The sequence below is a fragment of the Somniosus microcephalus genome, unplaced genomic scaffold (assembly GCF_052327205.1).
Source record: "Somniosus microcephalus isolate GS21.2 unplaced genomic scaffold, FLI_Smic_1.0 unresolved_chr2, whole genome shotgun sequence".
Classification (NCBI taxonomy): Eukaryota; Metazoa; Chordata; class Chondrichthyes; order Squaliformes; family Somniosidae; genus Somniosus; species Somniosus microcephalus.
This window is the reverse complement of record NW_028225180.1, coordinates 74549179-74575214: the sequence shown is the minus strand read 5'-3', so window position 1 is coordinate 74575214 and position 26036 is coordinate 74549179. Positions and strand designations below refer to the sequence as shown.

The window sequence follows — 26036 nt, the reverse complement described above, 5'->3', positions numbered from 1 at the left end:
ACAGTTTCTTTCTGTCTCTCTCCTTCACACTCTCTCTTTCCCATCTTGATTTCTGTTACTGTATATCTCTCCCTCTACCTCAGTCTCTCTCTCATTTATGTCTCTCTTTTTCCCTTTATGTCTCTCTTTATCTAGTTATCTCTCTGTCTGTCTGCTTCTCTCTCTCTCTCAATCTTTGTTTCTTTCTCTCTCTCTCTTTCTCTGCCCTCTCTCAATTTTTCCTCTATTCTCCCTGTCACTCCCTCTGTCTTCTCTCTCTCACTGTCTTCTCTTCCCCCCTCTCTCTTCCTTATGTCAGTACCACCATTGCCATTGTACCTCTGAGCATTTCTCTCTTGGTCCTCACCATCTCTTCTTCTCCGACACCCATTCCCCTGTTCTCCAATCCTGTGATAATCCACAGAATCACAGAAACCCCACAGTGCAGATAGAGGCCATTTCGGCCCATCGAGCCTGCACTGACACATATCCCACTCTATCCCCGTAACCACCCCATGTATTTAATCCCCCTAACACTAAGGGTCAATTTATCATAGCCAATCAACCTAACCCACACATCTTTGGACTGTGGGAGGAAACCGGAGCACCCGGAGGAAACCTACGCAAACACGGGGAGAATGTGCAAACTCCACACAGACAGTCACCCGAGGCCAGATTCGAACCCGGGTCTCTGGCGCTGTGAGGCAACAGTGCTAACCACTATGCCACCGTGCCTCAGTCTTCATTTCCTCCGACAATCTACAAGTGTTGGAGACCCAAGCTTGAATCTCACAGTGCAGAAGGAGTCCATCGTGCTCTTTGAAAGAGCTATCCAATTAGTCTCACTCCTCCCCCTGCACCACCCCACCCCTGCACTGCTCTTCCCCACAGCCTGAAAATAAACTTCTTCAAGCATTTATCCAATTCCCCTTTTGAAAGTTACTATTGAATCTGCTTCCACCGCCCTTTCAGGCAGCACGTTCCAGATCACAACAACTCGCTGCATAAAAATTTCTTCTCATCTCCCCTCTGATTCTTTCGCCAATTATCTTAGGAAAACTAGGAGCAGGAGGAGGCCATTCGGCCCTTCGAACCTGCTCCGCCATTCAATATGATCATGGCTGATCCTCTATCTCAATACCATATTCCCGCTCTCTCCCCATACCCCTTGATGCCTTTTGCGTCTAGAAATCTATCCATCTCCTTCTTAAATATATTCAGTGACTTGGCCTCCACAGCCTTCTGTGGTAGAGAATTCCACAGGTTCACCACCCTCTGAGTGATGAAATTTCTCCTCATCTCAGTCCTAAATGTCCTACCCGGTATCCTGAGACTGTGACCCCTCATTCTAGAACCCCCAGCCAGGGGAAACATCCTCCCTGCATCCAGTCTGTCTAGCCCTGTCAGAATTTTATACGTTTCAATGAGATCCCCTCTCATTCTTCTAAACTCTAGTGAATACAGGCCCAGTCGACCCAATCTCTCCTCATACGACAGTCCTGCCATCCCAGGAATCAGTCTGGTGAACCTTCGCTGCACTCCCTCTATGGCAAGTATATCCTTTCTTAGGTAAGGAGACCAAAACTGCATTTAATTAATTACATAGAATGGGAGAGCAGGTGATGTGTTACTGCTGCAATATGTGGGAGCTGGTGGACACCATTGATGCTCACGGTGATCACATTTGCAGTAAGTGTTGGCTGCTCGAGGAATTCCAGCTCCATGTTGAAGAGCTGGAGTCCGAGCTTCAAACACTGCGACACATCAGGGAGGGGGAGAGTTACCTGGACTCTGTGTTTCAGGAGGTAGTCACACCAATTAGATTAATTAATTCAGATGTAGTCCGTGGCCAGGGTCAGGATGGTGTGACTAGAAGTGAGGCAGGTACGGGGATCCAGGAGGTAGTGTTGGAGGAGCCGCAGCCCTTGCTCTTGTCCAACAGGTTTGAGGCTCTTACTCCCTGTGAGGATGGGAACGGGGACTGCAGGGAGGATGAGCAACCTGGCCACAGCACCGTGGAGTGGGGGGCCATTCAAGTGGGGGGAGTTAAAAGAAATGTTGTAGTGGTAGGGGATAGTATCGTTAGGGGGATAGATAGGGTTCTTTGCAGACGAGAGCGAGAGTCCCGAAGGCTGTGTTGCCTGCCCGGTGCCAGGGTTAAGGACATCTCTTCTGGGCTGGAGAGAAACTTGGAGTGGGAGGGGGAGGATCCAGTTGCCGTGGTCCATGTTGGTACCAACGACATAGCTAGGACAAGGAAAGAGGTTCTGCTGAGGGAGTTTGAGCAGCTAGGGGCCAAATTTAAAAGCAGAACCACAAGGGTAATAATCTCTGGATTACTACCTGAGCCACGTGCAAATTTGGCTAGGGTAAATAAAATTAGAGCGTTAAATGCGTGGCTCAAAGACTGGTGTGGGAGAAATGGGTTTTGCTTCTTGGGACACTGGCATCAGTACTGGGACAAGAGAGAGCTGTTCCGTTGGGACAGACTTCACTTGGCCAGTGCTGGGACTAGAGTCCTGGCAAATCGAATAACTAGGGCTGTAGAGAGGGCTTTAAACTAATTAGTGGGGGGGAGGTTTTAAGAGAGCGAAAAATAAAAATGACAGCGGAGAAGGCAATAGAGCAAGGTAGCAGTGGGGGAATTAAAAACCAGAGCATGTCAGGAAGGGACAGAATGTATAATGGTAAAGTAGTAAAGGGGGTAAAAGCAGGAATAAATTGTCAGAAAACATATTTGAAAGTTCTTTATCTGAATGCACGCAGCATTCCTAACAAAATAAACGAGTTGACGGTACAAATAACTACACATGGGTATGATCTGGTGGCCATTCCGGAAACATGGCTGCAAGATGATCATGACTGGGAACTAAACATACAAGGGTATTTGACAATTAGGAAGGACAGACAGGAAGGAAAGGGAGGTGGGGTTGCTATGTTAATCAAGACTGGAATCACTGCAATAGTCAGAAATGATATTGGGTCAAAGGATCAGGATAGTGAAACAGTTTGGGTGGAGATAAGGAATAATAAGGGGAAAAAGTCACTAGTGGGCGTAGTCTATAGGCCTTCTAACAGTTGCAACTCTGTTGGTCGGTGTATAAATCAGGAAATAGTTGGGGCTTGTAATAAGGGAACAGCTATAATCATGGGGGATTTTAACTGTCATATTGACTGGACTAATCAAATTGGGCATGGCAGCCTTGAGGAAGAGCTCATAGAGTGTATTAGGGATGGGTTCCTTAAGCAGTATGTAACTGAACCAACCAGGGGGCAGGCAATCTTAGATCTGGTCCTGTGTAATGAGACAGGATTAATAAAAAAATGTCCTAGTAAAGGATCCCCTTGGAATGAGTGATCATAATATGGTTGAATTCCAAATTCAGTTTGAGGGTGAGAGAGTTGGATCTCAAACCAGCATACTGAGCTTAAATAAAGGAGCCTATGAAGGTTTGAGAGTAGAATTGACTAAAGTGGACTGGAAAAACAGATTAAAGTGTAAGACGGTACAAGAGCAGTGGTCTACATTCAAGGAGATATTTCACATCTTTCAAGATAAATATATTCCACTGAGGAAAAAGGGGAGTAAAAGAAAAGACAGCCATCCGTGGCTTAGTAAAGTAATAAAGGATAGTATCCGACTGAAAACAAGGGCATATAAAGTGGCCAAATCTAGTGGGAGGATAGAAGATTGGGAAGCATTTAAAAGCCAGCAAACAATAACTAAAAGATTAATTAAGAAAAGGAAGATAGATTATGAAAGTAAACTAGCAAAAAATATAAAAACAGATAGCAAGAGTTTCTACAGCTATATAAAAAGAAAAAGGGTGGCTAAACTGAACATTGGTCCCTTAGAGGATGGGACCGGGAAACTAGTGGTGGGGAACATGGAGATGGCAAAGACGCTGAACAAATATTTTGTATCAGTCTTTACAGTAGAGGACACTAAAAATATCCCAACACTGGACAAACAGGGCAATGGGGGGGGGGAGGAGCTAAACACGATTAAAATCACTAAGGAGATGGTACTCGGTAAAATAATGGGACTTAAGGCGGATAAATCCCCCGGACCTGATGGCCTACATCCTAGGGTCTTGAGAGAAGTGGCGGTAGGGATTGTGGATGCATTGGTGATTATTTTCCAAAACTCCCTGGACTCAGCAAAGGTCCCGGCAGACTGGAAAACTGCTAATGTAACACCCTTATTTAAGAAGGGAAGTAGACAAAAAGCCGGAAACTATAGACCAGTTAGCCTAACATCTGTGGTTGGCAAAATGTTGGAGTCCATTATTAAGGAAACAGTAACAGAGCATTTGGATAAACATAATTTAATAGGACAGAGTCAGCATGGTTTTATGAAGGGGAAGTCATGTTTGACAAATTTGCTCGAATTCTTTGAGGACGTAACATACAGGGTGGATAAAGGGGAACCAGTGGATGCAGTGTATTTGGACTTCCAAAAGGCATTTGACAAGGTTCCACACAAAAGATTACTGATCAAGATAAAAAATCACGGGATTGGGTGTAATATACTGGCATGGGTGGAAGATTGGCTATCTAACAGAAAACAAAGAGTTGGGATAAATGGTTCGTTCTCGGGCTGGCAATCAGTAACCAGTGGTGTTCCGCAGGGGTCAGTGCTGGGACCCCAACTCTTTACAATCTATATTAACGATTTGGAGGAAGGGACCGAGTGCAACATATCCAAGTTTGCCGACGATACAAAGATGGGAGGGAAAGCAGTGAGTGAGGAGGACATAAAAAACCTGCATAAGGACATAGACAGGCTAAGTGAGTGGGCAGAGATTTGGCAGATGCAATATAATGTTGGAAAGTGTGAGGTTATGCACTTTGGCAGAAAAAATCAAAGAGCAAGTTGTTATCTAAATGGAGAGAAACTGCAAAGTGCTACAGTACAAAGGGATCTGGGGGTCCTGGTGCATGAAACACAGAAGGTTAGTATGCAGGTGCAGCAGGTGATCAGGAAGGCCAATGGAATCTTGGCTTTTATTGCAAGGGGGATGGAGTATAACAACAGGGAAGTCTTGCTGCAGTTATACAGAGTATTGTTGAGGCCACACCTGGAATACTGCGTGCAGTTTTGGTTTCCATATTTAAGAAAAGATATACTTGCTCTCGAGGCGGTTCAGAGAAGGTTCACTCGGTTGATTCTGGAGATGAAGGGGTTGACTTATGAGGAAAGGTTGAGTAGGTTGGGACTCTACTCATTGGAGTTCAGAAGAATGAGAGGCGATCTTATCGAAACATATAAGATTGTGAGGGGGCTTGATCGGGTGGATGCGGTGAGGATGTTTCCACTGATGGGTGAGACTAGAACTAGGGGGCATAATCTTAGAATAAGGGGCTGCCCTTTCAAAACTGAGATGAGGAGAAACTTCTTCACTCAGAGGGCAGTAAATCTATGGAATTTGCTACCCCAGAGAGCTGTGGAAGCTGCAACATTAAATAAATTTAAAATGGAGATAGACAGTTTCCTAGCTGATAAGGGAATTAGGGGTTACGGGGAGAGGGCAGGGAAGTGGACGTGAGTCTAGATTCGGATCAGCCATGATCCTATTGAATGGCGGAGCAGGCCCGAGGGGCCGTATGGCCTGCTCCTGCTTCTTATGTTCTTATGTTCTTATGTTCAGTACTCCAGGTGTGGTCTCACCAAGATCCTGTATAACTGTAGTAAGACATCCTTGCTCCTGTGCTCAAATCCTCTTGCAATGAAGGCCAACATACCATTTGCCTTCCGAACTGCTTGCTGCACCTGCATGTTTGCTTTCAGTGACTGGTGTACAAGAACACCCAGATCCCTTTGTACATCAACATTTCCCAATCTATCACCATTTCAATAACACTCTGCCTTTCTGTTTTTCCTAACGAAGTGGATAACTTCACATTTATCCACGTTATACTGCATCTGCATCTGAATCTGTGTCCTCGGGTTACCGACCCACCTGCCAGTTTCTCCTTATTTACTCTATCAAAACCCCTCATGATTTAACGCCTCCATTAAATCTCCTCTTTAACCATCTCTGCTCGAAGGAGAACGATCCCAGCTTCTCCAGTCTCTCCGCATATCTGAAGTCCTCCCATCCCTCGCTTTGCTTCTCTCCAACCATAGATTTATGGGCCTCGCTCCTTCTTCTAGTTCACACGATAAACCGACTGAAGGTTAGTTGAACTGTTTCATAATTGATGTTTATTTTTCAGATGAAGATTTTGATGGTTTTTACTTCAACCCAGAGATGGGTAACAACTCAGTCTGGCCAAAGGAGGCTTACTGGTCAGCAGAAAGCGGACGCATAGCAAACTTATCTGCTCCGGATAGGTTTGATTGGCGGAAACATGGAGCAGTGGCTAAATTTAAAGATCAGGTAAAGCCCCACAATCAAAGTCTGAATATCTTGCTCCGTAATAGGGTAGGTCCAGATACCAACAAGTTGTGGAGTCCCGCAGGGGTGAAGTGTCAGATGGGGATTGGTGATAATTCATGCACTCCCAGGGCAGGTCCGACACGGGTTAGATACAGAGTAAAGCTCCCTCTACACTGTCCTCATCAAACACTCCCAGGGCAGGTCCAACACGGGTTAGATACAGAGTAAATCTCCCTCTACCTCTACACTGTCCCATCAAACACTCCCAGGGCAGGTACATCACGGGTTAGATACAGAGTAAAGCTCCCTCTACACTGTCCCATCAAACACTCCTAGGGCAGGTCCAACACGGGTTAGATACAGAGTAAATCTCCCTCTACACTGTCCTGTCAAACACTCCCAGGGCAGGTCCAACATGGGTTAGATACAGAGTAAAGCTCCCTCTACACTGTCCCATCAAACACTCCCAGGGCAGGTACAGCACGGGTTAGATACAGAGTAAAGCTCCCTCTACACTGTCCCATCAAACACTCCCAGGGCAGGTACAGCACGGGTTAGATACAGAGTAAAGCTCCCTCTACACTGTCCCATCAAACACTCCCAGAGCAGGTACAGCACGGGTTAGATACAGAGTAAAGCTCCCTCTACACTGTCCTGTCAAACACTCCCAGGGCTGGTCCAGCACGGGTTAGATACAGAGTAAAGTTCCCTCTACACTGTCCCATAAAACACTCCCAGGGCAGTTACAGCACGGGTTAGATACAGAGTAAAGCTCTCTCTGCACTGTCCTGTCAAACACTCCCAGGGCTGGTCCAGCACGGGTTAGATACAGAGTAAAGCTCCCTCTATACTGTCCTGTCAAACACTCCCAGGGCTGGCCCAACATGGATTAGATACAGAGTAAAGCTCCCTCTACACTGTCCCACCAAACACTCTCAGCGCAGGTACAGCACGGGTTAGATACAGAGTAAAGCTCCCTCTACACTGTCCCATCAAACACTCCCAGGGCAGGTACAGCACGGGGTTAGATACAGAGTAAAGCTGCCTCTACACTGTCCCATCAAACACTCCCAGGGCAGGTACAGATGTAGCCTCAGACACCGCCTCTACTTTATTGTCCCATATCTCACACCAGTTTTCTTGCAATCACTATGAGTGAGAGTAACGATTCTGTTGACAATTGCTGCCAAATTAGGGGCTGCTATCTGTTAAGTCTGTGCGTTATAGTGAGAATTACTACACAGACCACAAGAGTAAATTTTAACAGGTCTTTACTAGTCGAAGGTCAGGGCGGAACTGCCCAATAAATCATTACACAGCACTTATATACCGGTGTGGTCACCACCGGTATTACAGTATACAGCAGCCAAGATAAAGTAGTGCAACTCTTAAAATAGTTCTCTTAAAGGTGGAACGGTTACATACACCACAATCCTCCCTTTTTAGCTTAACAGTATATATTCTCCATTAAACATAACATAACAACATATATACACAACTTCATGTAAAAACAGTTCACAGATTCAGTCTCTGAGGAGGCTTCCTGACTCGGTCCGGATAACGCCTCGGTGGTGTAGTAGTTTTCGGTAGTGTAGTAGGTTCTCGTTGCTGGGGTAACTCATCTAATAGTCCTTCACTGGACTTAACAGCTTGAACTTTCGTAACTTCAGAACCAGCATTGCTGACTTCTAAAGGCTCGAGTACCTTGGGAAGTTTTTCTACTTCCAGACTGATTTGGCTCAGTTCGGAGGGACCACCTGCGTGACCTGGTAGGGGTGATAATGGTTCAGATGAGTCATCATCTTCTGCTTCTTCTCTATTGTCTTCTATTTCCTCCATCACTTCAGCTTTTGCCTCTGCTGTAAAGTCTGTGGGTTGTGCAGTTAATAAATACACAGACTTCAGAAGTAACAAACAAACAGGTCTTTACTATTCGAAGGTCAGGGCGAATCTGCCCCAGCAATCCTGCCACAACACTTATATACTGGTGTGGCCACTATCGGTATTACAGTATACAGAAGCCAACAAGTAGTGCCACCCCTAAAGTAGTTCTCTTAAAGGTGAACGGTTACATACAATAGTTTCCTTAAAGGTAGACGGGTACATACACTACAATCCTCCCTTTTTAGCTTTCAACATACTAAGTCCATAGTGAACATACATTCTAACATATATACAGGTTTATGTAAGACAGTTCATAGATTCAGTCTTTCTGGGGGTTTCCGGATTCTGTCCGGATAACGCCGCAGTGGTGTCGTCATTTCAGGCGGGCTATGAGGTGCTTCTGGCAAGTTCGATTCGGCTTGAAAAGCCGTGTCAGGTTCAGCTGACTCCAGTATCACTAAATCGGAAGTAGGTGTTCTGGGTATCTCAGTCTCAACCTTACCCGGAGAAAGTGGTGAAGTCGGTTGCCCATTTGTGGCGGACCCTATGATTTGGTCAACATGACGCCTTATTATATTGTCTCCAATGTCCACGGTGTACATCAACGGCCCCAGCCTTTTCCCAATAGTTCCAGGCTGCCATTTCTCAGTACGGTAGTCCCGGGCCAAAACTCGTTGACCGATCTGGAAAGATCTAGTGACCCTGTCGTTCATGCCCTGGAATTGCCGGTTCTCTACGTCTCTTCTGACGTTTGGTTTTAGTAAATCCAGCCGGCATCTTAGGCGTCTATTACAAAACATCATTGCGGGAGTTTGATTTGTGACCGCATGTGTTGCATTTCGGTATGCCAACAAAAAGCTATCCACCTTATGTTGTAGACTTATGTTTTCATTACTCATGGCCTTTACGGCCTTCTTGAAGGTCTGGACAAACCTTTCAGCCAATCCATTGGAGGCGGGATGGTATGGGGCTGACGTGTAATGTTTAACCCCATTGCTCTTTAAGAACTTCTTGAATTCTTCGGACACAAATTGTGGTCCATTATCAGAACAGATCTGTTCCGGCAGGCCATTCCGAGCAAACATAGTCCTTAACACTGCGATGGTTTTTTCCGTCGTGGTGGTGGTCATCTTAATTACTTCCGGCCACTTGGAGTGGGCATCCACCGCTATTAGAAACATCGAGTCCATAAATGGACCAGCAAAGTCAATGTGTACTCTTTGCCAAGGCGATGAGGGCCACTCCCATGGATGCAGAGGAGCCTGGGGTGGCGCGTTCTGAACCCTCTGACATCCTAGGCAGTTCTTTGTGATCTCCTCTATGTCTCCATCAATGCCTGGCCACCACACAAACGCTCTTGCTAGGTTCTTCATCTTTACTCCACCCAGATGTCCTTCGTGCAGCTCCTTTAGCACTTTCTTTTGGAGTTTGGGTGGAACCACCACTCTAGATCCACACATCAGGGTTCCTCGACACACTGACAGTTGTTCTTTCCTCTGTGCAAATGTTTGCAGTGTTGGTTCGCTCTGTGCTGGCCGTCCCTCCACCGTTACATCATAGACTCGTGAAAGAGTCGGGTCATTCCTTGTCTCATTCTCAATCATTGAGTTTGTTATCGGTAGACACTCCACTATGGATGAGTGGAACAACTCTACTGGGTCCCCTATACTCGCTTCTTCTACCATCGGCAATGGCAAGCGGGACAACCCATCAGCATTTCCATGCTGTTTAGACCTTTTGTACTCAATTTCGTATTGGTGTGCCCCAAGTAACACGGACCACCTTTGTAACCTTTGTGCTGTCATGGTGGAAACGGCCTTATTTGGGTTGAATATGGACACCAACGGCTGGTGGTCTGTCAGCAATGTGAACTTTTTACATTGTAGGTAATGGTTGAATTTCTTCACGCCCCACACAAGACTGAGGGCCTCCCTATCTATTTGGGCGTAATTTCGCTCCGCGGGTGTCAATGATCGGGACGCGAAAGCCACTGGTCTTTCCGAGCCATTTGGTAGCCTGTGCGAGAGTACTGCCCCAATTCCGTACGGGGAAGCATCGCAAGCTAGACGAAGGGGTAATGCTGGGTTGAAATGAGCCAACACTTCTTCAGAGGTAATCAACTCCTTGCTTCTGCGAAAAGCCTTTTTGCATTCTTCACTCCACTTCCATGGTGTTTCTTTCCGCAACAGGTCATTCAGCGGATGCAGCACCATGGATAAATTTGGCAGAAACTTGTGATAGTAATTAATCAACCCCAAGAATGATTTTAACTGTGATACGTTTCCTGGAGCGGGGGCCTTCACGACCGCTTCTATCTTTTCAGGTGACTTATGCAGTCCCTCTCGGTCAATGACATGACCGCAGTATGAGATCCGTTTTTGGAAGAACTCACACTTCTTGCGATTAACCCGAAGGCCATACTCCTTCAACCTGGTGAGTACCAGTTTCAAATTCGTGAGGTGTTCTTCCTCATCTTTTTCCGTAATTAAAATGTCATCTAAGTAGCACTGCGTGCTTGGAATTCCTTGTAACACCTGTTCCATGGCCCTCTGCCAAATTGCTGGCGCCGAAGCTACCCCAAAGATCAGTCTATTGTAGCGATACAAGCCTCTGTGAGTGTTGATGGTGAGGTACTGGCGTGACTCTTCCTCGACCTCCATCTGTAGATATGCTTGAGCCAGATCTATTTTCGTGAAATGCTTCCCTCCAGCCAACGAAGCAAAAATATCTTCAATCCGCGGAAGCGGGTATTGTACCGTGTGAAGCACCGGATTCACAGTGATCTTGAAATCTCCGCAGATACGGACCTTCCCCGGTCCCCCTGGCTTATTACTTGGTGAGGACTTCATGACGGGAACAATGGGCGTGGCCCACTCACTCCAGTCCACTTTTGACAGAACCCCTGATCGTTCAAGTTCTTCCAGTTCTGCCTCCACAGCTGGTCGTATTGCGTAAGGTACCGATCTGGCCTTAAAAAACTTTGGGCTTGCATTTTCTGCAATCTTAACCTTTGCTTTAATTCCTCGCAGTGTTCCCAGTCCTTGCTGGAATACCTCCTTAGCTTCGTCCAATATTCTGGACAACCGTTCAGGTTTGACATCCTCTTTTCCGGAATCCACCGTCATGGTGTTTAGTGACTGCCAGTCCAACTTTATTTTTCGGATCCACTCCCGTCCCAGAAGTGGTGGTCCTCCCTCAGGCAATACATACAGGTCCAACCGGTGATGATCTTTATCCTTGTATCTCACCTTGACTTCTATCTTTCCGATGGGGAATACTTTGTGCCCCGTGTATGTCTGTAGTACTAGTTCCGTATCCCGTAGTGGAATATGCTTGAAATTTTTTTTATAGTCATGCTTATTCATGACCGTCAACGCCGATCCAGTGTCCACTTCCATTTTTACTTGGACCTTTGCAATCTGTAGCGTTATCCAGATAGTTTGTCGGTCAGCTTCATTGCTCACGTTGTGAATTCTCAGACTGTCCAGTCTTTTGCATTTGGAGTGTGAGACCGACTTCTGTTCCCTCAGACTCTTCTTAGTCACCTCTTGCACCTTCCCGTACAATTTTTGTGGTGACTCCTTATTGTTGTGCGTTGCTCCTGACCGGCATACCTTAGCTATGTGCCCGATCTTGCCACATTTCCTGCATTCTTGGTTTTTAAAACAGCATTGATTCTGGTCGTGTGTTGTCTTCCCACAACGGTAGCATTTTATTGGGCTCGAAGTAATTTGGTCCACCCCTAGTGCCGCCGCCTTTAGCTGCATTTCCGCCGTTCCTTTCGCTGCGGCTTCGTGCGATGCAGCTATGAGGACAGCCCTGTCCAGTGTGAGGTCATTTTCTTCCAGTAGTCGCTTCTGCGTTCCTTCTTTGGACAATCCGCATACGAACTTGTCACGCAGTGCCTCTGTCAGATTCCCTCCGAACTGGCAGTATTTCGCTAGCCTACGCAGTTCGACCAAGTATTCCGCATTGCTTTCGTCTTTCCTCTGCGTTCTTGCGTAGAATTTGAATCGTTCAGCCAGCATCAACAGTGTGGGGTTCAAGTGATCCTTCAGCACTGCTACTATATCATCGAAAGTCTGATCTGCCGGTTTAGCTGGCGAGAGAAGATGCTTCAACAACCCGAATGTTTTCGCCCCCATCATGTTAAGTAAGGTTAAAGCTTTTTCATCCTTAGCTATTTTGTTAGCCTTACAATGTATCTCAATACGTTCTACGTACGTGGCCCAGTCTTCTATCTCCGAATTGAACTCGTTGATGTCCGCCCACTTAGGCATCTTCCTTTCCTCGGGTACAACACAAGTATTTCTTTAAGTATTCTTATTTATTTGTTTATTTCTAAGATGGCGGTTTTCCCCGCGAAAATGGCGGTTTCCCGCTCTTTCCTTCTCGCCCCGCTCACTTCACTGGCGGTTTCCCGCTTCTGTCGTCTTCTCCGCCTAATGGCGGCTTCCCGCGTTTCTTCCCTGGTGGAAGGGGTACGCTTTCTCCACAGCGGACAGGTTCAGCCGCTGGGCTGGCTTTCGCACAGCTCCCCTTACTCGGCTCTATCTTTTCCTCCCGCCCGCACGCTCTACCGGCGCTGGGTACACCCCGTTAACGGAGGACAGTTCAGCCGCTGGACTGGCTCTCGCGCAGTCTCTCTCTCCTTGCTCGGCTCTGTCTCTCTCTCCCACCCGCACGGTTCCTGTTCGCCTCCCAGCCCTCTTGCAGACCGGTGTTTCCCTCCCCGGCTGCAGCTGGGTTTCTCTTCCCGCGCCTACTCCCAGTCTCAGCGCTTCGTGGCTGCGGTCGCTGCCCGGCTTTTCCCGCCGATCGAGGTCCGACTGTCTCACGACGCCGTTGGACCCGACTTTCTGACCGGCTCCGTTCCCCCTCGACCGTGGTCGAGTGCACAGCCCGTATCCTCCGGATATTCTCTACACCTTCCCCTACTCACAGTCTCCGCGGCCGCCTTGTTTCCAGCTGATCGGCTCACTCCGCACCGTGGTAGAAGGGTAGTCAGTGCCTGTTGCAGATGGAAGCTTTTATTGCTAAAGTCTTCCTCCTTCCTCCTGCTGCAGCCTCGTGTTTTCTTTCAGCAGCACGACGAGGGCGGTTGCCTCTCTTCGACGCTCTTCGTTGCTTTGGTAGTCTTGCCGCAGGGTACGATCGGACTCGTCGCCACTGTAAAGTCTGTGGGTTGTGCAGTTAATAAATACACAGACTTCAGAAGTAACAAACAAACAGGTCTTTACTATTCGAAGGTCAGGGCGAATCTGCCCCAGCAATCCTGCCACAACACTTATATACTGGTGTGGTCACTATTGGTATTACAGTATACAGAAGCCAACAAGTAGTGCCACCCCTAAAGTAGTTCTCTTAAAGGTGAACGGTTACATACAATAGTTTCCTTAAAGGTAGACGGGTACATACACTACATCTGCCACCAATTCCCTGAGTGGCTTATTACTGCTGACACTGCTCACAAAAGGGTGCTCTTTCTTCTTAGCTTTCAACTGATCGATGAATTTGACATATTCCCTTTCTTGCTCAGCTTTGATTCGTTTGGCCTCATCGCGCAGACGGTTTGTGTGTTCCTGATCCATTTTCTCAATCAGCTGCTTCTGCTGTCTTCCCAGATTCTCCAACTCTGTGTCAAAGAACTTTTTCTTTGCATTCATCTCTTGCTCGAAACGGCGAATCATTTGTTCTAATTGCTGTTGCAGTTTGAAATTGAGTTGAGTTCGAGCCCGGTGTTCCTCAGAAATGTGCATGTCTGTAGACTGGACAGACTCAGAATTCTCTGTCAAACTATGTTGTTGTTCAGTGGAATTCTGTTCTGATACTTTGTTCTCTTCTGAAGCATTTATGCACTCCTTCGTTTTTCCATCATTAGTCTGCAAGTCCATTTTAGACTTGTCTTTTGCACATGGGCTGGTCTTACCATCATCAGTTCCAGAGTCTGAGCTGATTGTCTTCACCGAGTTCTCACTCTCTGCTTTGTCACTGTCACTGCTGCATATGCCCTCATCCAATATTCTGGACAATCGTTCAGGTTTGACATCTTTTTTTCCGGAATCTACCGTTATTGCTTTTAGGGAGTGCCAGTCCATATTTATTTTCCTGATCCACTCCCGTCCCAGAAGTGGTGGACCTCCCTCAGGTAGTACATATATGTCCATTCCTTGGTGTTCTTTGCCCTTGTGTACCACCTTGACTTTTATCTTTCCGATGGGGTATACTCTTTGCCCCGTGTATGTCTGCAATACTATCTCCGTATCCCGTAGGGGAATATGTGTGAATAACCTTTTGTAATCTTGCTTATTCATGACCGTCAACGCCGATCCAGTGTCCAATTCCATCTTCACTTGGACTCCTGCTATCTGCAGTGTGACCCAGATAGTTTGTCGGTCAGCTTCCTTACTCACATTGTGAATTCTCAGACTACCCAGTTCCTTGCTGTTGGAGTCTGAATCCGAATTCTGTTCATCCGAACTCTTCTCAGCCACCTTATGTACCTTTCTGCACTTTTCCTGCGGTGACTTTTTGTTGCTGGTCTTCTTTCCTGACCGGCATACTTTAGCTATGTGACCAAGCTTGCCACATTTTCTACATTCCTGGTTTTTAAACCAGCATTGGTTCTGATCGTGTGTTGTCTTTCCACAATGATAACATTTTGCTGTACCCAAAGCCATTTGATCTACGCTGAGTACCGCTGCCTTCAGCTGCATTTCCGCAGTGCCTCTCGCTGCGGCTTCGTGCGATGCTGCAATAGTGACAGCCTTATCAAGTGTAAGATCATTCTCTTCAAGCAGCCGCTTTTGTGTTCCTTCTTTCGACAATCCGCACACGAATTTGTCTCTCAGTGCCTCTGTCAGTCTTTCCCCAAACTGACAGTATTTCGCTAGCTTACGCAGTTCAATTAAATACTCCGCGTTGCTTTCCTCTTTCAGTTGCGTTCTCGCATAAAATTTAAATCGTTCCGCTAACATCAGCGGTGTGGGGTTCAAATGATTTTTCAGGACAGCAACAATTTTAGCGAAAGTCTGATCCGCCGGTTTAGCTGGTGATAGAAGATGCTTCAATAGCCCGTATGTCTTTGCACCCATTGAGTTTAGTAAGGTTAGTGCTTTATCTTCATCTGATATTTTATTTGCCTTACAATATATCTCTATGCGTTCTACATACGTGGCCCAATCTTCAACATCGGGATCGAAATCGTTGATCTTACCACGCTTAGGCATCCTCGCAATCTTCTTGAGAAACAAAAAGAAATTTTTCTTTTATTTTTATTTTTTTTTTCAAAATGGTGGTTTCCCGCGCTTGTCTTCTTCCCCCGCCTACGAAAATGGCAGCTTCCCGCGTTTGCCTTTCTCCCCCGCTGGCTGTAATGGCGATTGCCGTATTGCTGCGTTCGCCCTCCCCAGCGGTTCTCGAATCGTGCCTCCCAGCCCCTCTTGCAGTCCGGTCCTTTCCCCCCCGGCTGAGTTCTCCGCCCTTATATCCTCCGTTTTTCCCTCCCCTACTTCACAGTCAACGTGGCCGACTTGCTGCTCGTCGCTGATCGGCTTACCCACCACCGTGATAGAAGGGGTGATCACTGCCTGTTGCTGATGGAAGGCTTCGTGTCAGAATTCTTCCTTTGCTCTGCAGACCCGAGTCTTTTCTCAGCAGAATGATGAGGGCGGATGCCTCTTCTCGACGCCCGTTAAACTGCCTTGGATGTATCTCTGCCGCAGGGTAAGATCGTACTCGTCGCCACTGTTAAGTCTGTGTTATAGTGAGAATTACTACACAGACCACAAGAGTAAATTTTAACAGGTCTTTACTAGTCGAAGGTCAGGGCGGAACTGCCCAATAAATCATTACACAGCACTTATATACCGGTGTGGTCACCACCGGTATTACAGTATACAGCAGCCAAGATAAAGTAGTGCAACTCTTAAAATAGTTCTCTTAAAGGTGGAACGGTTACATACACTACACTATCTCCCGTGGGGCCCGTGATTAATACTGCCCCCAGCTCATTTTTTATTCAACACCAAGCCACAGAAGGAGATATTAGGACAGGTGATCAAAAGCTTGGTCAAGGAGGTAGGTTTTAAGGAGCATCGGAGAGGTTTAGGGAGGGAATTCCTGAGCTTACGGCCCAGGCAGCTGAAGGCACGGCCGCCAATGGTGGAGCGATGGAAATCGGGGATATACAAGAGTCAAAGAGTTGGAGGAGGGCCGAGATCTTGGAGGGTTGTAGGGATGGAGGGGGTCACAGGGATGTTGGGGGGGGGGGCTAGATCTTGGAGGGTTGTAGTTGTGGAGGGGGTCACAGGGATGTTGCGGGGGGGGGGGCTAGATCTTGGAGGGTTGTAGGGATGGAGTAGGTCACAGAGATAGGGTTGGGCGAGATCGCGGCGGGTTGTAGGGCTGAAGGGGCTGACAGAGATGGGATGGGCGAGCCAGTCCCCTTGCAGCCAAAGGACTAATATCTTCTCGTCCATCTCCAGAAAAAGCGTGGAGCATGCTGGGCTTTTGGAACTGTCGCCATCATTGGGCTGGATTTTAATTCAGGGGCGGGCTGGGGTCGTGTAATCCGCATTTCGTGTTATCCACTCGAATCTAAATCGATGTGGGAGATTGATGCAATTTTAACTTAATGGGCCAATCGAGTTCCAGCGTGTGGGAACCCATGGCAAATGAGTTTTTCCAGTCTGAAAGTCGCCTCCGATGACATCATCATTGCTGCTGCATTTAAGGTCTGCAACAAGCCGTGCTGCTTCTGCAGACTGCCAACCTTTTGGCCTTTCATGTTACAGGGACCTGGAGGCAGAATGACCAGCGGGAGACCTAGGTCTGCACCTGAGGTTTGATGACGTTGCCCTGCAGGTTTTAGTTAAGGGAGCAAGAGCTCATAAAGAGGTGCTCTTCCCTTCTTCAGGGAGGAAGAAGCCTCCCCCGCAGACCAAGGCTGTGTGGATCCAGGTGGCAGAGGAGGTCAACTCATCATCAGCAACCCGCAGAACCTGGATTCAGTGCAGGAAGAGATTTCCTGACCTTCTGTGCACTGGAAAAGTGAGTATGAATTTCCCATCACCCTCAATCTGATCCTCATTGCCTTTCCTCACCAGCACTCAGCTTTAGCAATCTCTTCCTCCACATCCCACTTGACACTGACATCCATGCCCCCTTACCCATTCCCTCTCTCTCTATGCTCACATTCACCTAACTATTCGACTATGCAGCCCTCACACTCCCTATCACTGTGATGCTATGAAAACAACTGACAACACACAGGGAGGGCCCTTGGTCTTGCAACCTCACTCCATCTTTGTCTCCTTCTAAGTAACTATGTTATGGAATCTCTACACTCACTCCTTCATTCTCACTCAAACTCCACTTGTCTCCCTCATTGCAGGAAAAGAGAGCTCACAATAAGTGAGAAAGAGCGAGGACAGGAGGAGGGCCACCCTCAGTAGCCCACCTCACCCCCTGGGAGGAGGCGGTCCTGGAGATCGTAGGAGTGGAGGAAGATGCGCAAGTGGGTGACGGACAGAGGGGTGCATCACAGCAAGCTGGTGACAGAATAGTTTTCCATCTCTCTCATTGACATTGCATGAGTCGCTGATAATGATTCTGAAGCTCTAACAGGTGGACTAATAATCATCTGCAATATGCAATGTGCATGTAACCTTGGCATCACATCTCTGACTCTTTCCTTTACTCCCCCACAGGACCATCGCAAGCACCCGTCCCCACTAGCCAGGAGGAACAGCATGAGCCTCAAGACTCCTCAGAGGAAGCTGCAATCTCTGAGGGCGCAGCGTCAGCAGAATTCAGTGCACCTAGCACCAGCGCAGACACTCACACCTCGGTGGGACCTTCGGGACATAGAGTAGTGTTGTCACCTGGTGTATCACAGCTCACAAGTGAGGATCAGCAGATGGTGGAGACAGGGACAGCAGTGGAGAGTCCTAGTCAGAGGGCGCAGTACTCTGCCAGCTCGGCTCAGCTGCATGTCGACCCTCTGCCTCTGGGTCCATCCATAAGATCAGCGGTGCTGGAACTCCAGGAACAGATGCAGGAGTCTCTGGCAGGTTTTGTCTCCAGGGTCGCTGCGAGTGTGGAGCGAATGGAGGAGTCCATAGTGAACATGAGCAGAGCCTTTGTGGAGTAATTGGCACATGAACGCATCACCATGGAAAGGATGGCAACCTCCATGGAGGTGATAAGTCGCCAGAGTGCAGAAAACATGGTGAGTGTTCTGAATAGAATGACATCTCTGGAGGAGCGATGGTCATCTTTTGAACAGAGAAACCAGACCTTCATGGAAGTCCTTCTGAGTAGGACTGCCAGTGCAGATACGGGTCCCCATGGCCCCCTGATGTGCAGCAAGGTGCTCTCAAGCCACTTGCAAGTGCTGGGGGGGACCTGACCCATGAGAGGGAAGTTGGTGGCATACATCAAGGAAGTGGGGGCTCCTCTCCAAGCGCTCACACTTCCATGCCACTGCAGAGCCCTCGGTCAGAGCCCCACCAGAGTCCACACCCAGCTGAGATCGGCGTCTAAACCCCTGCACAGCCGCAGGAGCAGCAGACTGTTGCCGAGCCCTCACAGGTTCACTACCCCAGAGGACGCCCGCCAAAGGTGTCGAGACAGGAGCAGCAAGTAAGTGAGCAAGGGGCCTCCACATCTGCTGAAGCCACAGGGGAAGCACCATGTAGGAGCACACGTAAGAGAAAGGTACTGCACAAATAGTCACAAGGGTAGTCACTTGGGTGAAATTTGATGTTTTATGTGAAAAAGCCATCAGATCAATAAGGTTAATAAAAAATCTGATGGCTACTGCTGTAGTTGTGGCGTGTGTCATTTCGCGAATGGGACTTTCACATTGAGGGCTTAGGATTACTTGGAATTGTCAGTATGGTGGTCAAATTGCTAGGAGTCAGCTGGTTCATGGCCATTGTCAATGCTCAGGTAAGAAGATGCGAGGCAAAAGTCCTTCAGTGGCTAGGCTAAGCAAATCTAGCAAAGATGAGTGCATTCCTTGCATCCCGGGCAGCTATGTTCTCGCGTACTGCTGCCGCTGATTGATGGGCCTCTGCAAGATGTTCGGAGGAGGATATGTGAGGAGCCACTTGGTCCTCAGGAATCTGCAAGCCACGACGCTGTGCCATGTTGTGAAGTGCACAGCAAACCACGACGATCCTGGAGACCCTGGCTGCTGAGTACTGTAGGGCTCCACCTGATCTATCCAGGCATCTGAAGCGCATCTTCAGCAAACCGATGGTTTGCTCAATTATGGCTCTGGTGGACATGTGGCTGGAGTTGTAGCGCTCCTCAGCTTCGTTGGATGGCCTCCTCAACGGCGTCATTAGCCACGTTCTCAGGGGATAGCCCTTGTCTCCAAGTAGTCATCCGTTAAGTTGGTCTGGCGGACTGAAGAGCGGAGGCACACTAGACTGGTGCAGTATGAAGGAGTCATGGCAACTGCCAGGGTACTTGGCACAAACATGCAAAATTTCCTTCTTGTGGTCACGCACCAGCTGAACGTTAAGGGAGTGGAAGCCCTTGTGGTTGACAAAAATACGTGGATTGCGATGGGGTGCCTTAAGGGCCACATGTGTGCAGTCAACGACGCCCTGCACCCTTGGAAAGCCTGCCAGATTAGCTAATCCAACTGCACATGCTGTGACACTTGCTTGATCCTTGGTGAAATGGATGTGATTGTGCGCAATGGCAAAGAGGGCGTCGGTTACCTGCATGATGCAAGTGTGTGCGGCTGCTTGGGAGCTGCCGCTGATGTCTGCTGCTGATCCCTGGAATGAGCCTGAGGCAAAAAAGTTGAGTGCGGTGGTGACTTTGACGGCCACTGGTAAGGGTTGTCCACCTGGTCCTCTGGGCCCCAGGTCTTGCTGCACCATTGCGCAGATGTCACCCACTACCTGTCGCGAAAGTCGGAGCCGCCTTTGGCACTGCTGCTCAGACATGTTGATGTAGCTGACCCTGTGTCTGTAGACCCTGTTTGGGGGGTATCTCCTGCACCGACGGGCTTCCATGCACTGGCCCCTTCTGGCCTGTGCAGCTTCAGGTGGGTGAGCAGCAGCCTGGCACTCCTGTTGGTGCTGCTGTTGTTGGTGCTGCTGTTGTTCCTGGTTTTGCTGGTGCTGCAGCTGGTCTTCTTCCTCATCTAATGCCCAGAAGGGAAGGAAGTAAATGGCTCCCATGATTCTGGTATATGCCTCAGTTGAGGAAGCGCTGAGTGAAGGTGGCGAGAGGGGTCTCCCAGGAGGTCACACTGGAGATTGGTGTCAGGCTCCAAACTTCCACAGCTGTGGTTATGCCTGCTAAAAGTTCCCCCAGACCTGAAACAACTAAGTCCTGCCACCTGCAAATGATGGCTGATCAAATCTCCTCTTTAATGTTTGAGCTGCAGCTGATAGTCAGCAATCCACTTGTGCTCCCGACAGGTTTCACCGTCGTGTTTCAGAACAGGCGTGTTTCACATGGGAAAAGGGTTAAACTCACAAAGGCCTTTTAAAATGGCATTATAGAGCCAATTTAGTGGTTGTTAAGGGCCTTAACAGCCTATCCCGCCTCTTGGAGGCGGGACGGAGACGGGACCACGAGACACGAATGATTTAAAATTGCTTGGAGGTGGGATGGAGGCAGGCTTGGGCCCGTCCGCCAGTTTATGTAATTTTAACCCCCCACACACCTCCAATCCCGCCTCCACGGCCCAATAAAAATCCTGCCCAATGACTCTATTGAAATGGCAGTTTGGCACTTCCAGAGGGTCTAGAGTTTGGAGGGAACACAATGAGAAGACCCAGTTTAAGGTGTTATAAACTAACACATAAAACAGGAACACAAACATTAAAAGAGGCATGTGCCTTTGAAAAGATGACATCAAGTAAAAGAAACACCTGCTGGTCAAATAGTTTTTATGTTAAACTTGGAAGACAGGAAACATAAGATTAAATATGCAACCAATTGAGATAGCTAGAAAACAAGTAAACACTCAGTCAAAGTGTCTTTAATATATACATAGTAAATATGATACCAACAAGAACACTTTGAAGATATGACTTCAATAGAGGCACCAAGCAATTACATTGGGCTGGATTTTCATTCAGAAATCAGGAAGGAGACGGGACTACAACTTTCAGGTTGTAGTCCCGCCTCCATCGAGATGCGGCCAATCCACGCGATTTTCACTTGATTGACCTTGTTGAGCCCACCCAGCGGACTCAGCAGGCCAATTAAGGGCCACCCAGCAACAGGTGACGTCACAGACTGAAATTTCATCTGTCAAGATGTGTTAACAGATTAAATATCAGTGTTTCACAGCTGTTTGAAGCTGTCAAACACTGACAGTCTTACTTCTAACCTGAGTCTTTCTACGCAGACTCAGTTAGAAATCTCGGCGGCACTGAAAGCTGCAGGCTGTCACTTTTGACAGATCGCAGCCATTCTGCTTTCTGTGCCGGCTGAATGATGGACTCCCAAAGCCTAGAGGAAGGAAGGCTGTAAAGGTAAGTACAGGTAATTTAAACTTCTTTACACACTTTAGACACACCAAACACACTTAACTTTGCACTCATGCACCCATCACTCACCTGAACACCAACATCTCGACCCCTCCAAGTCCTTCAACCCGACGGCCCGACTCCTCTAACCTGGCGTGGTTTGGAACCATCGGGAATCCCACACGACAACCTTCAAAATAGGGATTAGGCTAAAAACTGCCTGTTAACTACCTGTTAACAGGCAGTTAATTGGCACTAATCCCTTCCCGCCTCGGGTCGGCGGGTCCCAGTGCGGGGCGGGTACCCGCCTCCTTTGAAACTTACATGGAAGCAGGTTTTGGGCGGGATGGTGTCGGGACCCCCGAATTCAGGATTTTAGCCCCCTGCATGCCTAAAAGCCCACCTCACGGCACACTGAAAATCGCCCCATTGTGTTTGTATTGAACTTGGACAGTAAGGAGACTCAACGTCTGCTAAAAACCAGTTAAGCCAATATTAAGAATTGAATGAAAGAATTTTGTAAGAATGGCATCAAACAGAAACCATAGCTGTCATATTATTTTAATGATGGTTTTTGGAACACCTAAAGGTAGAGACATAATTATGCATGCAATAGTTGAATTGACAGTAAGATAGAAAGCATTTAAAAGAGAGAATGAATAAAGACAATTAGCTGACATCAGCAGAGAACTTCAAAGAATAAACCACTGCAAAAAGGGTATAAAAATAAGAGCTTTTCAAACAGAAAGTCAGAACTCGCTGAATGGGCCAAGCGCTTCTCAACTTTACAGGCACCATCTGTAAGTTTTTAACTTTGAGTCTCGGGTAATCAAAGTAATTGATTTTGGTGGATAATCTGGATTTAGAAATAAGTAAGAAATAAGAAATGTAACGAAGTAAAGATTTGAGAATAAGGATCTCTGAGAAATAAGAAATGTAAGCTATCTGTATTTTGAATTGTTAATGTTGTGACTGATTCAACAGCTGTTAACTGAATGTCAGCTCTTAAATAAAACTATATATTTTTAGAATTGTCTCAGAGTATTTCTGTATAAACTCGCGAACCCAATTTCTGTACACTCTTTTGTAAGGAGTTGCAGAATTCTGGGGGGTATTCCGGACCCTCATAATATCCGGAAGGTTACAGTCTAGTTAAACTTATTAAAAGTGCTATCTGGAGGACGGTAACACCTTCAGTTGTTTCTTTCCTTTAGGGAGAGATAGCCTGAACCTTTAGACCCATTTAAGCGTCTTATGGAATTTGGCTATCTCTAACTTAAGTTGAAGGTGAACGTCTGGGGAATACGCCTGATCTGGGGTAGCCCGAGACAGGGCTAAGACTTGTAATTATCCCTTCTTATTGAATGGCAGAGCAGGTTCGAGGGGCCGTCTGGCCGACTCTTGCTCCTAATTCTTATGCTCTTATGTTCTGGCAACGAGATCATCTGATATTGTTTGAGGGATCAATACTGGAAGAACTCCCCTGCTCTTCTTCCAATAGCGGCCGTGGGATCTTTTATGTCCACCTGAGAGGGCAGATGGGGGGGCCTCGGTTTAACATCTCAGCCAAAAGACGGCCCCTCCGACAATGCCGTACTCCCTCACGACTGGCCCTGGGAGTGTCGGCCTGTGTTGTGGGTTCAAGTCCCTGGAGTGGGAGTCGAACCCATGACCTTCTGACTCAGAGGTGAGAGAGCTACCCACTGAACCACCTGAAAAGCATCCATGGTCTGCTGAGTGCTGCCTCTGGAGGGTAAAGGGACATCGTGGTAGCACGTAGAAGCATACAGCACAGAAGGAGGCCATTCAGCCCATCGTGCCTCTGTCAGCTCTTTGAGAGAGCTGTCCAATTAGTCCCATTTCCCCCTCTTGCCCCTTAGTCCTGTAAACTTGTTTGACTGTGTTCCCGGGAAGTTTCACAGATCTCATTGATTATGGAGGATAGTTCTGGTTTCTGAGGAGTCACCCAGAGACTGTCCTCTCTGTGAGATGGTGGCATGGTCGCACACACAACAGGGATTTCTCCCAGGGGCACAAGCATTCACTTGGATTATGGCGCTTCTGGTTGAGATAGTGGGATCATTTCCTGTTGAGGCATGTGTGGCCTTTGATGAAAGGAGCACGCTCGGTCATACGGACACAATCAATAATCCCGCAGATCTTTGAGAATCCCTCCAACTGAATCCCAAAACATCGGGGTAAATGGGAAAGTGATTGCTCTGTTGGAATTCTGTCTAGTGGGAAGGGATTGAACCATTGGATTTCTGTCTACTAGGAAGGGATTGAACCATTGGAATTCTGTCTAGTGGGAAGGGATTGAACCATTGGAATTCTGTCTAGTGGGAAGGGATTGAACCATTGGAATTCTGTCTAATGGGAAGGGATTGGACCATTGGAATTCTGTCCAATGGGAAGGGATTGAACCATTGGAATTCTGTCTAATGGGAAGGGATTGGACCATTGGAATTCTGTCTAATGGGAAGGGATTGAACCATTGGAATTCTGTCTAATGGGAAGGGATTGAACCATTGGATTTCTGTCCAATGGGAAGGGATTGAACCATTGGAATTCTGTCTAATGGGAAGGAATTGAACCATTGGAATTCTGTCTAGTGGGAAGGGATTGAACCATTGGAATTCTGTCTAGTGGGAAGGGATTGAACCATTGGAATTCTGTCTAGTGGGAAGGGATTGGACCATTGGAATTCTGTCCAATGAGAAGGGATTGAACCATTGGAATTCTGTCTAATGGGAAGGGATTGAACCATTGGAATTCTGTCTACTAGGAAGGGATTGAACCATTGGAATTCTGTCTAATGGGAAGGGATTGAACCATTGGAATTCTGTCCAATGGGAAGGGATTGAACCATTGGAATTCTGTCTAATGGGAAGGGATTGAACCATTGGAATTCTGTCTAATGGGAAGGGATTGAACCATTGGAATTCTGTCTAGTGGGAAGGGATTAAACCATTGGAATTCTGTCTAATGGGAAGGGATTGAACCATTGGAATTCTGTCCAATGGGAAGGGATTGAACCATTGGAATTCTGTCTAATGGGAAGGGATTAAACCATTGGAATTCTGTCTAATGGGAAGGGATTAAACCATTGGAATTCTGTCTAATGGGAAGGGATTGAACCATTGGAATTCTGTCCAATGGGAAGGGACTGAACCATTGGAATTCTGTCCAATGGGAAGGGATTGAACTATTGGAATTCTGTCTAGTGGGAAGGGATTGAACCATTGGAATTCTGTCTAATGGGAGTGAGATGTATAAAATTATGAGGGGCCTTGATAGAGTGGATAGGGTGGAACTGTTTCCCTTGGCAGAAGGATCAATAACCAGGGGGCAGAGATTTAAAGTAATTGGTGGAAGGATTAGAGGGGATTTGAGGAGAATTTCTTTCTCCCAGAGGGTGGTGGGGGTCTGGAACTCACTGCCTGAAAGGGTGGTAGAGGCAGAAACCCTCATCGCATTTAAAAAGTACTTGGATATGCACTTAAAGTGCCGTAACCTACAGGGCTACGGACCAAGAGCTGGGAAGTGGGATTAGGCTGGAAAGCTCTTTGTCGGCCGGCGCGGACACGATGGGCCAAATGGCCTCATTCCGTGCTGTAAATTTCTATGATTCTATGATTGCAGTGCCCTCTCTCTCTCTCTCTATATATATATATATATATATATCTCATTTCCCGTTCTCAGTGGGGAAAACCCCACTGTATAGTAGGCAGGAAGCATATTCTCGCAAGTCATTTTTTTCCGCCCTCTTTTATTCGACAGGGATACTTCCGTATTTACCGAGGGGAGATGTCGTGTGGACTGAACCGGTTCCCCACCACCGCTATCATCGATTAGAAGAGCTGAGAAAGGTGCGGTGGAACGCAGGCAGTCCTGGGCAATTCGGCCGCACGTACCGCTCAGAAGGAGGGCGTTCGCGCTTGCAGCTTAACGGCCTGTCTGTATGCAAAAAGGCGGAATGCCCACGGTTCGGATCCCACCGAACCACTTCCCAGTTACGCTCCCGTGTTGTTCCCTGGTCAGTTCGGTGAGAGATGTTTACACCGGTATTAGGCGCAGTCTAAATGCCAGATTAGTGTACCTGCCGCAAGCCCGGTTATTGATGCAATCAGCAATTCGCTCTCAGTAGAAACAGCCAGAAATGTTGATCAACAGGAGAGGCGTAACACATCGCTAATTTGACTCGGGATGTTCACCATTACTGCTAACCAGCAGATTCCAATCATCGATCCCAGGGGTAAATTGGAAAAGGATTGGTCAACTGGAA

The 26036-nt window shown here is 47.5% G+C and overlaps 1 pseudogene; it reads left to right on the top strand.

Annotated features, from left to right (window-relative positions):
• The window catches only part of LOC147092829 (cathepsin F-like), a 43286-nt pseudogene extending 17680 nt beyond the window's left edge, over positions 1-25606 (top strand).
• The last annotated feature ends 430 nt before the right edge of the window (positions 25607-26036 follow it).